Source organism: Oryctolagus cuniculus, chromosome 2 (genome assembly GCF_051225735.1).
Source record: "Oryctolagus cuniculus isolate XC-2025 breed Fujian yellow rabbit chromosome 2, ASM5122573v1, whole genome shotgun sequence".
In the NCBI taxonomy this organism is placed as follows: Eukaryota; Metazoa; Chordata; class Mammalia; order Lagomorpha; family Leporidae; genus Oryctolagus; species Oryctolagus cuniculus.
Window position 1 is genome coordinate 166,947,277 of NC_142868.1, and position 13,390 is coordinate 166,960,666.

General features: G+C 35.7%; 1 long non-coding RNA gene across 1 annotated transcript in view; it reads left to right on the top strand.

Annotated features, from left to right (window-relative positions):
- The window catches only part of LOC149128136 (uncharacterized), a 143,189-nt gene extending 130,692 nt beyond the window's left edge, over nucleotides 1-12,497 (top strand). The window contains exon 2 of the long non-coding RNA XR_016230428.1: nucleotides 11,410-12,497. This is a non-coding gene — a long non-coding RNA (uncharacterized LOC149128136). The remainder of the gene's footprint in view (nucleotides 1-11,409) is intronic.
- The last annotated feature ends 893 nt before the right edge of the window (nucleotides 12,498-13,390 follow it).

The window sequence follows — 13,390 nt, forward strand, 5'->3', positions numbered from 1 at the left end:
GGAGAATGTGAGTCCCAAGGCTAGGAAGCATCATACAATTCTCGAGGTGAGAACACATGTGACATTTTAGAGGAATTCAATGTGGATGGAACAGATGCTGAATGGGGAAGAGTGATGGAAGTCAGAGAGAGCATGAGGAATCAAGATGCATGAGCCTTGCAGAAAACATTTGAGAAACTTCAACTTCCATTCTGGATGAAATGGAAACCCACTGAGTACTTGGAATAAAACAGGGATATATGACATGTGTTTTATTTTATTTTTTAACTTTTATTTAATAAATACAAATTTCCAAAGTACAGCTTATGGATTACAATGGCTTTTTCCCCCCCATAACTTCCCTCCCACCTGCAACCCTCCCATCTCCTGCTCCCTCTACCATTCCATTCACATCAAGATTCATTTTCAATTATCTTTATATACGGAAGATCAGTTTAACATATATTAAGTAAAGATTTCAACAGTTTGCACCCACACAGAAACACAAAGCTTAAAGTACTATTTGAGTACTAGTTATAGCATTAATTTACATTGTGCAACACATTAAGGACAGAGATCCTACATGGGGAGTAAGTGCACAGTGACTCCTGTTGTTGACTTAACAATTGACACTCTTGTTTATGGCATCAGTAATCATCCTAGGCTCTTGTCATGGGTTGCCAAGGCTATGGAAGCCTTTTGAGTTCGCCAACTCTGATCTTATTTAGACCAGGTCATAGTCAAAGTGGAAGTTCTCTCTTCCCTTCAGAGAAAGGTACCTCCTCCTTTGATGGCCCATTCTTTCCACTGGGATTTCACTCGCAGAGATCTTTCATTTAGGTGTTTTTTTTTGTTTGTTTGTTTTTGTTTGTTTTTTTGTTTTTTTGTTTTTTTCCAGAGTGTCTTGGCTTTCCATGCCTAAAATACTCTTCTGGGCTCTTCAGCCAGAAAGTAGTCCTCTAGTTGCTGTTAAGAGCAGGCCAGACAGAGAGGTGACAAACAGAAAGATAAGTTACAAAGCTAATGCAAGTACCTTACTAAGAGGTGATGGCCGCTGGGGCCAGCGTGGTAGTAGTAAAAGTGGATTTGAAATTCTCTATGCATTTTGAAGGTTCACAATCAGGATTTCAAGGAGGATTGTATATGTACTTTAGCAGGATACAGGATAAACTCCAACTCCAAATTTTACAGCCTTAGCAACTGGAAGTATGGAATTTCCATAACCCGCCTTATTGGAAGATTTTTTTTTCTTTTATTCTGGACTCTTCTAACATTCTTTCCTTACCCTTCAATTGTGACTCTGCTCTTTTTTTTATGAAAGATTTCTAAGTCAAATGTCTATTTAAAATTAGCCTTCTTGGGCAATATAAATTGAAAATATATACTATTACATGTATTTTTTGCTTGTGTTGTTTCTTTTGTGCTTTTTTTGTTTTTGTTTTTGCTTTTTTTTTTTTAGAGCATACAGCTGGTCTTTTTAAGATTAATTTAACATATACATTGTATTGACTCCTGCATTTTTAGTCAGAATTAGACATTGTTTTTATCCAACTCTAGGAATGCAACATTTCATTGTCTTTTTATATTATGCATTTGAATCTTTAATCCATAAGAAATTAATTTCAGTGAAAAATAGAAGATCCTAACTTGACTGTGTCAAGGTAACTATTCAGTTTTCATAATGTCTTTAATTAATTACTTATCTTTTTTCACTTATTATACATACTTTTTATATCCTAGTTCCTTAAATTAATATGGGTCTAATCCTGGAATGTCTATCCCCCTTTTTTTTGTCTTCCTATCTGTTCATGAGACATTACTGAAGCTTTATAATTATCTTAATAAATAGTAGGTTAAGTCAATTTCCCTGATTTTCATTCACATGGTTCCCTGAGCATTTATGATACTTAACCTCTTTGAACTTCAAAAGCATCTTGGTTAGCTGCAAAACAAAAGAGTTCGGATATTATTGGATTGTGTGAAAACTACAAACTAACTCAGAATGTACTGATATTGATATGTGTTGATATGTGTTTTTGTTTCAGCTCTGACTTCTTTACTTTTCAGGGATATTTTAAGTATATTTTCAATGAGGTCTTGTGCTTTTCTTGATAAGCATATTACTACTTTATCATTCTGTTGCTATTACAAATAGTGTTATTTTTCATTTGAGCTATACCTTCTAAGTAGTTTCTGTTTTATGTAAAAATGATATTCATTTCTTTATATATTTTTACTCTATTGCTATATTACATTTTAATACTGTTTGTGTGGTTTTTTACTTCATGGGTTTTGGTTTAATTGGCTAATATATTCAATAAAATTAGAAAAGAAACACCACAACCACGTCTTGTCATCGCTTTAATGATTTCCTCTTGTGAGACCTTGTTAAGCCTAATTCTGGCATTAGGACTGATGGAAATTCAGATGTCACACTAGGGGGAATGTATGTCTACTATTACTAAGAACAGTTGTTGATAATTCAAGTTGACTGATTTTCAGCATATTTGAAGATACTCATGTATATTTACTCCTTAAGTCTCAGTGCTCTGGATAAGAAAATCTCTCTGGACTTTCAAATTACCATCTTCTGTCTTAAAAAAGGCTACCAGGACCACCGCACTCTGCACTGTACCGCCCTGAATTGCCTTACTCATCTCCAACAATGAAAATGAAAGAGAAGCCGTATAGCACTGTGTACTGTTGGAAAGTCCCCTTCCTCTCTTAACATTCACAGACTTTCCACCATTATTTACCTTAGGACAAGTCCAAGTGTATCTGCACCCCTGAATTCTCATCTCCCTTATGCCATCTAATCTATGAGATCTTTGCTTGCACCCTATATACAGTTGTGACTCTTCTAGTCTTTCTTCAGTGCGCCACATTATTCCTTACATCAGATTTTTAGCACGTGCTTCCAAATAACATACTCTAAATTTACTTCTTATTTTGAACAATTTTTCTAACTTATCCACCCAACTAGATTATAAATCTGGAGAGTAGAAACTTAGTCTCTTCATTTGTATATCTCTTATGACTAGAGTATAGTTTGTTACAGAGGAAATAGTCAATGATATTTAATACATCTAATGGTGGAAATGACCACAACAGCTATGTTTGTGCCAAGGCAAAGCCACGAGCCTGGAACTCAATCTGAGACTCCCACATAGGGTGGCAGGATTCAAATTCCTTGAACCATTACCTGATGCTTCCTATAGGTTCATTAGCAGGAAGCTGTATCAAAAGAGGAGCCAGGACCTGAACTAGGCATTCAGATACGGTTATTCCACTATTCAAAGGCATCTTAACAGCTGTACCAAACATCTACTCTTTTTGTTTTTTGTTTTTAATACAATAACTAAACTATAATATTTCTTAGTTTTGATCATATTGAGTCCATCTGCTTGTCCAAAACTCATGTTTTTACTTCAGAAAATCTTTCTGCAATTATATTTTCATATATTTGTTTTACTGCTTTTTTAAGTTGTAGGCTGTATTTCTATTCTTTATATGAAATTCCTGGATTCATTGGTTCTCCAAAGTCCATGAGGTCACCATTGAAAAGTTATTATTTCAATTACCTTCCTTGCTTATATCAGTAGTGACTCAAAATATAGGTTTCCTTTTATTAATATTGATTTTGATGGTCTTTAAACATCTTAACTTAAAACTGCCTTAGCCTGATATAACATTTGTATATCCATTCCATTCAAAGGCCATTGAACAGAATAAGTCATAAGGTCCCAACCTAACTACAAGGAAGAGTAGGAAATATGGCATGGCCTGCAAATATTCAATCACTAGTGCTTTTAACACTGAACCTGATTTAGATTTCCCTTGAAGAGTTGTTTGTGTAATATTCCTTTTCTGGGATTGGGAATGGCTGCAAAACTGGCTTTATGGACTAAAAAATCTTCATAACTCATAAGCTTTTCTTTATGATAACTAAATGGATTTTTAACCACCTCCCAGAATATTCTTTATTCATATATAATTCCCTTTTTCTGAATCATTTCAAGTCTAGTATATTTCTGCTCACAGCATATCCCACAGTTGTTGTTGTGAAAAAAAATAAAAGGATATACTCTGACTTCTAGCAGTGGTGCTGGGAAATTTCAGGGAGATAAATAGAGGTTCATACACCCCCGATTATTTCCTTCCTTCTGTTATTCTATCTTAATATAATCCCCTTCATTTGAGCATGGTTGAGACCTGTGACTTACATATAAGGCAATTCAATCAATTAAGAAAAAGGTGATAAGATGCTACTCTGAAGATTATGTTCTTTTTTTATGGCTTTTATTTAATGAATATAAATTTCCCAAGTACAGCATATGGATTACAATGACTTCCCCCCCATAACGTCCCTCCCACCCGCAACCCTCCCCTTTCCCACTCCCTCTCCCCTTCCATTCACATCAAGATTCATTTTCGATTCTCTTTATATACAGAAGATCAGTTTAGCATACATTAAGTAAAGAATTCAACAGTTTGCTCCCACACAGAAACATAAAGTGAAAAATACTGTTTGAGTCCTAGTTATAGCATTAAATCTCAATGTACAGCACACTAAGGACAAAGATCCTACATGAGGAGTAAGTGCACAGTGACTCCTGTTGTTGACTTAACAAATTGACACTCTTGTTTATGGCATCAGTAATCACCCTAGGCTCTTGTCATGAGCTGCCAAGGCTATGGAAGCCCCCTGAGTTCACTGACTCTGATCATATTTAGACAAGGCCATGGTCAAAGTGGAAGTTCTCTCCTCCCTTCAGAGAAAGGTACCTCCTTCTTTGATGACCCATTCTTTCCACTGGGATCTCACTCGCGGAGATTTTTCATTTAGGTTTTTTTTTTTTTTTTTTTTTTTTTTTCCCCAGAGCGCCTTGGCTTTCCATGCCTGAAATACTCTCATGGACTTTTCAGCCGGATCCTCATGCCTTAAGGGCTGATTCTGAGGCCAGAGTGCTGTTTAGAACATCTGCCATTCTATGGGTCTGCTGTGTATGAAGATTATGTTCTACAAAACTTGGTCTCAGCACAGCAGAGGAAGAAATTCTTCTTTTTGGATTTGATGTAGTAGGAAGCCTTATTGAGGAAGTATAAGTGACATGAAACTGCATGTACCTCTAAGAACAGTGAATAGCCACTGGATCTTAAGGGTCCCTCCACTCAACAGCCAACAAAACAAAACACCTCAGCCTCAGCCTTCAGTCAGAACCTAGAAGAAAGGGAATCTTATCAACAACCTGAATGAGCTCAAAAGCAGATCCTTCCTCACATTGCTCACCCCCACCCCAACCCCAGGTCCCCACTCAGAGTCTCCTGATGAGAGTAGACCTTGATGAAAATTTGATAGCAAACTTTTGGTACCCCTGAATAGAAACCTCAGCACAGCTCTGCTTATACTTCTATGAGATAATAAATTGTGTGCTGTTTTAACCCATTAAGTTTGTGGCAATCTGATACACAGAAATCAAAAACTGATGCATCTGAAAAGTGTTATTTTCTAGCACATTCATCCTGTGCTCTGTTCATTTTCTCTTTACATCCTTCTATGTAGTTTCTAACTGATCACTACTTTTGACAATCATTAAAGAAATTTTGCAGTCAGAAATTATGTATGCCTCCAAAGACTGTTGAAAATTGATATTTTATTTTTATATTTTCTCTTTCCTTTCTGCTTTTTGACAATTTCCAGAAGGAAAATAAAATTCTAATTTACATGATTATGTTAATAGCTGAATTATGCAGCCTTATATAGTTTTTATTTGTGTGCCTATTATTATGCCTGCTTTACTAGAATTTAAGATTTTCCGCCTGGTTTATTAGAATTCAAGATTTTTGATGTCATAAAGATGCAAATCTTTGACTCCTTTTCGGGGCACAATGCTTCACATGCAAGTCTTTATATAAATGTTATGTAATTATGAATAGTTTGAAATGTTGACCTGAATATTTGCTAATTCTGATTTGGAGACTTTTGTTGATTTGTTTCTGTCACTCAATATCCGCTAACACACTTATGATAGGCATATACCACTTGGTCTTTTGATCAATTTTATTTCTAATTTTATTTAGTAGTGTGACCCAATCAGTAATTTCTATCTTCAAACACTGATATCATTTATTTATAGTCTAACGATTCGAGAGAGTATAATCATCTTAATTAAGAATCAACTTTGGGACTTTCTGTGGGGTGTCTGAACTCATAAACTTCTACTCCTGCTATGTAAATTGTGAAAAGTGTCTTAATCTCTTTCATTTTCCAGGTGTGGTTATGATTGGAGTCACAAATTATCTGGGGTCAGAATGGAACAAACACAAAAAATATGACTCAATGATAAATCCTTGTGATGTGTTTTGGGCCTTTATATATGTCTGGAACATGACTAAGTTTGAGAAATTGACATAATTATTCAATTAATTCCATAGTTGGTTTTCTTTCACTTTTTAAAGAAGACTATTGTCTAATAGAACTTATCAGCATCTCCTTATTCACTTATTCTTATAGCTGTTCATCTCATCCTCCTGTTCCCATGTTACTGAATCCTGTAAGTTAAACTTAATGGGGCATTATTCAGTTTTGTAGCTCCCAGGAATATTCTCTGATTATATTAATTATACTAACAGTAGCCTACTAACTATCTATTTTTCCTTCTGTGCTGTAATTCTTAAAATCCAGATTTTATCTACTCTTTACTGTATCCTCAGGCTCATAGTACTCCTGATAAATATCTGTTAAGTGAATGATTAGACTACAGAGATTATAACTTTCTGATTAAATAACCTGTATGTCAATATTCAGACATCATTTAGTCTCCAGATCTAACTTCCTATTTTGAAACAGGGTGCCGTAGAAGACAAAGCAAATCTCATTCCTCCACCCTTTGCTTTGTGATTTGAAGTGTACATCTTTCTTTTTTAAAAAAAGATGTATTTACTTATTTGAAAGTCAGAGTTACACAGAGAAAGAAGGAGAGGCAGAGATAGAGAGAGAGAGGTCTTCCATCCGCTTCTTCACTCCCCAGTTGGCCACAATGGCTGGAGCTGCGCCAATCTGAAGCCAATAGCCAGGAGCTTCTACCAGGTCTCCCACGTGAGTGCAGGTGCCCATGGACTTAGGCCATCCTCCACGGCTTTTCCTGGCCATAGCGGAGAGTTGGATTGGAAGTGCAGCAGCCGGGACTTAAACCGACGCCCATATGGGATACAGGTATTGCAGGCGGTGGCTTTATCTGCTATGCCACAGCACTGGCCCCAACACATCTTAATCCCTTTAAAATCCAGTTTCAGAAATGCAGTTAACATAACAGTCAGAGATACTCTGAAAAAAGTAAGATGCTGCACATGAAACTTCTCAAAGACATTGGATGATCACCTAATTATAATCTCTTTCCATCTCTTCAAGTATGTGTTCTTCAGGGGAATATACATAGACTGTTATAGTGCTTTCCTCCACAAATATTAATTACTGGTCTTTTGTCATTGTTTTGGCAATTATCCCCCATACCTCACCCTTTCTTTTGAGAATAGCTCATCTTCTCTCCTCTTCTGAGTATGCGGAGGGTTCCTGTTTCTCCTCTGACAAATAAATGTAACTCTCAGACTAAAATTTCTATGTATTCACCACTTCTACCCCCATTTATTGAAAACAGTATTAATGCTAAATCTCCCCTTAAAAAGGAAATAATAAAAAAAGAATTATTTCACTGAGAGGCATTTAACCTGAATCTATCATTTGGTGCTCAAAAACGAATCTCAAGATAAAGAGCCCATTGTTACCCTTTAATTGTGGGGGGTTCAGCATATAGTTAATAGGAAAACAAAACAAAACAAAACAAAACAATAGTGTCTTATCCTGTAGGCAGTTCTGTCAGTGATTTATTTATTTATTTATTTATTTGACAGGCAGAGTTAGACAGTGAGAGAGAGAGAGAGAGAGACAGAGAGGAAGGTCTTCCTTCCATTGGTTCACCCCCTAAATGGCTGCTATGGCCGGTGTGCTGCGCCGATCTGAAGCCAGGAGCCAGGTGCTTCCTTCTGGTCTCCCGTGCGGGTGCAGGGCCCAAGCACTTGGGCCATCCTCCACTGCCTTTCCTGGCCACATCAGAGAGCTGGACTGGAAGAGGGGCAACTGGGACTTCTTTTCCATTCTGACAAGCTTTAAAACATAAATAAGGAATTGCATAGCCAAGATTATCATATTTTACAGGCTGACTTTGACAGCTCTTTCTCCTGCATCTTTTCTCACCTAGCCTCTCATCCATTTCCAATTGATAGGTTAACAGACAGGATAATTATTTCTACATTGGAAGCATTTCTACTTATTGCTGTTACATGCTTTTGTCTACATCCATAACACCCTGAGCGCGCCTGATCTTGTCTGATATAAAATACTCTCTAGAGTTGGAAATAGCAGACGTACAACCATCCTTTAAAGACTGAACGTAAAACCAACTTGATTTAAGTGAGTTCTGGCCACATGAAAGTCCGAGAAGTACAACATGGGCATCATTCTTCCCAGGAAATTGCTAATTGCTCAGTAAAACTTGCCTGGTGTGGGAGGTGACGTTTCCAGGCTACAGTAATTAGGGTGGAATTGTTTGCAGAACCTACTATGATGAAAGACTATGAGCTTGGTGGCTTTATTAGGAAAATGCCAGACAGTGCTAATATCTCTGGAAAATAAGATTAACATTTTATTCTGGGATCCAGAGGGAGAAAGTAGCCAATTAAAACACTCAGTACTAGGAGTACCATGCTGGGCACTTAGTTAAAATATATGCTCAGAGATTATTTTTTCAACCAGTACGTTGCCTGTCAACCACTCTAATGTCTTTCTAACCACAGTGGAGGGCGAGAAACATATAACATTTTCTTCTGGAGTAGGGACCTACACCCATAGTTTGGATCAGAGCCAGTGATTAGTATTTTAGTATTTTATACTTTATAGTTTTAAGAAAGTGTCTGTAGGGGCCAGTGCTTTGGTGCAGTAGGTTAATCCTCTACCTGTGGCACCAGCATCCCATATGGGAACCAGTTCTAATTCCGGCTGCTCCTCTTCCAATCCAGCTCTCTGCTGTGGCCTGGGAAAGCAGTAGAAGATGGCCCAAGTCCTTAGACCCCTGCACCCATGGAAGAAGCTGCTGGCTCCTGGCTTCAGATCGGTGTAGCTCTGGTCGTTATGGCCATTTGGGGAGTGAATCAATTGAAGGAAGACCTTTCTCTGCTTCTCTCTCACTTTCTGTAACTCTAATTCTCAAATAAATAAATAAATAATTTTTTTTTTAAAAAGTGTCTTTATATTAAAGTAAATCATCAGAGTATCAGTTTTGAAGAGAAAAAATAGCCAACAAACATGCTGAAAAAAAGGGGGGTGGGTGGCGGAGAGTGGGAGAAGGAGGAATATTTCAAGCAGATGCCATTCAGCAAACAGGTATGGTGATGCTCGCTCACCTCTCCTTTAACCAAAGCTATGTGGATAGATTTTTTGCATCTCCTACATAATCATTTGCAAAAATTCAAAGTTCTCTCTTATATTTGACCTCTAGAAACTGTTATTAAAGAACTTAACACAACTTTCTTTCTGCATATTTCTCTCTCTTTTCCTATGCCCTATGTCAAGCAGACCAAGTTATGAGAAAAAAAAAAAAAGAGTATGGGAAATTAAGAAATCTGGTTTCTTCTGATCTGTGACCAAAATTTCTGGTTTTGTTTCTTCATAAGGAAACTTCAGTGTCAATATTTGCTGTAAACGTTGGTCACAAGACCGCTGCTGCTCCCTGTCTCCTTTACCTTGTCCGTGTGCACCTACCATGGCTTTGCTCTTGTGACTGCTTTGGTTTTGTTCAGTTTAGCCTCACTTTGTGCCCTATCCGTGCTTTAATTCTGTTCCTGCCTTCCACAGTTATAAGTACAATCAATTGATGTGCTTCATGGTAAACCTCACATAAATGTTACTAATTCCCATCATTACAGTATTCTGCAAATTCATATGAAGCAAATTAGTATGACAGGCATTATTTCAGGTGACTTAATAAACTTTCTCAGAGCTTCATCTTCCACTTTCAGAAATTACAGTCCCTGTCGCTTTCCAAACCCCTTAGGAAAAGCATGCACAAATGTGTTCTGTTTGCATATAAATTAGACAAATGACATGATGCAGCCTAAAGCATATTTTGCTTCCTAACGCTTTCTTTAAAGCATCTGCATTTTCACTGAGAGAGGTTTTAAGAATATCTAGAAACTCTAGAAACTCTACTTCTAATACTTACATAGAGAAAAACGTACAGACATGCGTGACTTACATATTTTGGAATATGCTGAGCACCCAGCATTTATGTCAACACCATGGGAGTTTTGAGTACCAAGAATTTTTTTTAACCTTGCTCTTCCTCATCCTTACTGCCTTTACCTTCCTGGTTTTAACACCTATGGACTTTTCCTAACTCATCTACTTTTGAATATTTATGGTAACCAATAGATGACAAAATATCTTTCCAATATTTCTTTTTTTTTGATTTTTTAAAAAATTATTTAATTCATATAACTTTCATATATACAAATTTAGGCACATAGTGATATTTCCTGCTCTACCCTCCCTCCCACTCACACTCCAACACTTCTCCCTCCTCCCTTCCCTATTCCCACTCTTAATTTTTACTAAGATCTGTTTCCAGTTTACTTAATACTAGTAGGGTTAATACTACACTAAGTAAAGGGTTCAACATATAGTATGAAGAAGAAAAAACACTTTTCTTTATAGGTCTCAGAGAATTTTTTGTTCATATTTTCATCCTTTATATTTCATCATTTGTAAGGTTATGAAATTTCCAAGTGAAATAGCACCATATTGAATAGAAGTATTTTGGAAGCAGAAGATATGTTATTCAACCTTCTACCAGGTATCCTATCCCAGTCTGTTTTGTATGGCTTATATTGTGGTCAGCTCAGCAGCCTCTGTTAGGATTCCCTGTGGACATATTCCCTATTCAGTTCTTAAAGCAGTCCGTATTCACCCTTCATGGCCCTGTCTTCTTAAAACAGGGCAAAATTTGTATCACTTTTGTCTTTGTTTTTCTTTGACTTCTCACCAGGATGTGAATAAGTATGTCGGTGTATTTTGATAAATTAGACTCCTTAGTATTTATTCATCTCATTAGTGCAATTCCATGCTATTTTTTAAAGATAAATTTTAAAAAGTACATGAAAAATGTGAAACTCTACTTCTAATACTTACATAGAGAAAACGTTTTCAATATTGCTGAATACTTAAGAGGAAGGGCTAGATTTTAGGTAACTTTGTCATCGAAAATAATGTTTTCCTTGTTCTCTTTGGAATATAAAGAAAAAAGTAGTTATTCTTTTTATGTTGTGTACAGCTTTCCACTAAAGCTTCTGTTATCTTTTTTGCTTTTTCTTTTGTAGCTGGATGGATTCCTTTCCTTGTCCTCCTACTCCTGCTAAGGAGAAAGTGTTGCTCCACGTTAACTCTGCTGAAAACAGGAGGAACTCAGTGGAACAATCCGAAACAGATTGCGTGATGCGCATTTAACTAATTTTCCCTGAGTAAGGAATATGAACTCCAGTGAAGATTTAAATATCTTTTATAAATTAATTATTTCTCATCCTCCCAGATGTCTTGATGTGAATATGAGTTGTTAAATTCATATGCAGGGAGCGTCTGTGGATGGAAACCTGAGCCTTACTCAATTCTCTCTTCTCAATTACTTCATTCACCAGCATGATCAGAATAACTTAATTCAGAATAAATAATGAAGAAAGGTCATCCAAGGATCATGTTAACAAGCATATCATCAGCACATTTACCTTCATCTCCAATGAAGTAGCTATTTGTTTCTGAGCAAAAGAATACAAATATGATGGAATATAAGAGAATTGAATGGACGTATCACTGCTGATTCATAAAATATTTTCAATTGCTAAGAAAAGAGGAAGAAGATACAGAATGATCAAGTCTTTCTTTGCTCCTATCTGTTCCCTTTGGTAGATATTTTGTCTCTAGCTTAGAAGCAATTAAAATATATGCAAGTGTTTTTCATATTTTATTTTATAGTTAAATTTGTTTAATAAATAATTATTTAAAACAATTGTTGAATATTAATGATTCCTTTATGTTTATTACAGACTATTAAAAATTTAGTTTGATAGTACCCCTTTATTTTTATATCAAGTCTAATATTTGAACAGTGATATTGTCATACTGTCAGATTCTCACTTTTATTCTAATATTAAAAATTTCAGGTTTCTATTTGAAAACAAGTATAATAAATGAGACTATAAGAGCATCCTATAGATACTGTTTTTGCTTGACCAACTTATATAATCATTGTATTTCATGATAACTGCTTTTGGAATAGTACAAAGTTTTGTGAAATGCTGACCTTTTGTATATCCTAGAATACAAATTTAATAAAGTATGTAAACGTGCAAAAAATTTAGTACTCATGTTCATATATAGTGTACACAAATAATAAAGTCATTTCATCAATATAGCCAGCATATAAATTGTGTGTTGTGTCCATGTGATCAAAAGATTGTGCATAACATGTTTATTTCTCCTGCATGTGCACCACGTTATCAAGAAACATTTTATAGTTTATTGTTAACAAACGGACAAATATGATATTATACAATTAAGATTTCAGATAGTTTTCTTCTTGAGGGATTTCATTTTGAAAGAAACATTTTGTAGACCAATAAGCTTTCAAGACTCAATTTTTATCCTAGTGAAATACTAGACGCAGGGATGAATGGGTGGAAATGAAAGCATAGTTTTAATAATATGATCCCTTCTTCTTCCTTCTTCCATCAAAAGACATTATTGTCAACTTGCTAAAATAGCCATGTCCATTGACAAAAATCAAAAATTCTTCATGATATTTAATATTTCATCAACTAACCTAACATATGGACAACAACCTTCTTGAGAACCCTTGCATATGGATAACTAAACTATTTTGGCTGCAGTCCTTTAAGGGGCATTGTGTGTGGGAATTGTTTCTAAGTCTTAAAATAAATTATTTCAAAAAATTAAATGAAAAGGGTTAAACTGTATAGAGTGTTTACTATTGAGCTAATTGCTGTGGTGACTATTACTGCATTTTGTCTTTGCAAAATCTTAAAGATATGCATTTCTAAACCCCGGTTTCAGAGATGTGAATTGAGGCTTCAGTTATTTCAATAGAAAATTAGCATTTTCTAAACTTTACTTTCATTTCTATTCTTGGAAGTGTTACCTCAAAATTCATGAAAACAAATACTGAATTTAATGAATACAACATATAAAAAGTATTTGCTCGCAAATATGTTGGAATTTGCAGTGGTGGGAATAAGAAAGAAGGCTATTTGATGGAACAAAAGATACCAATGGTAATCTATCATGTGG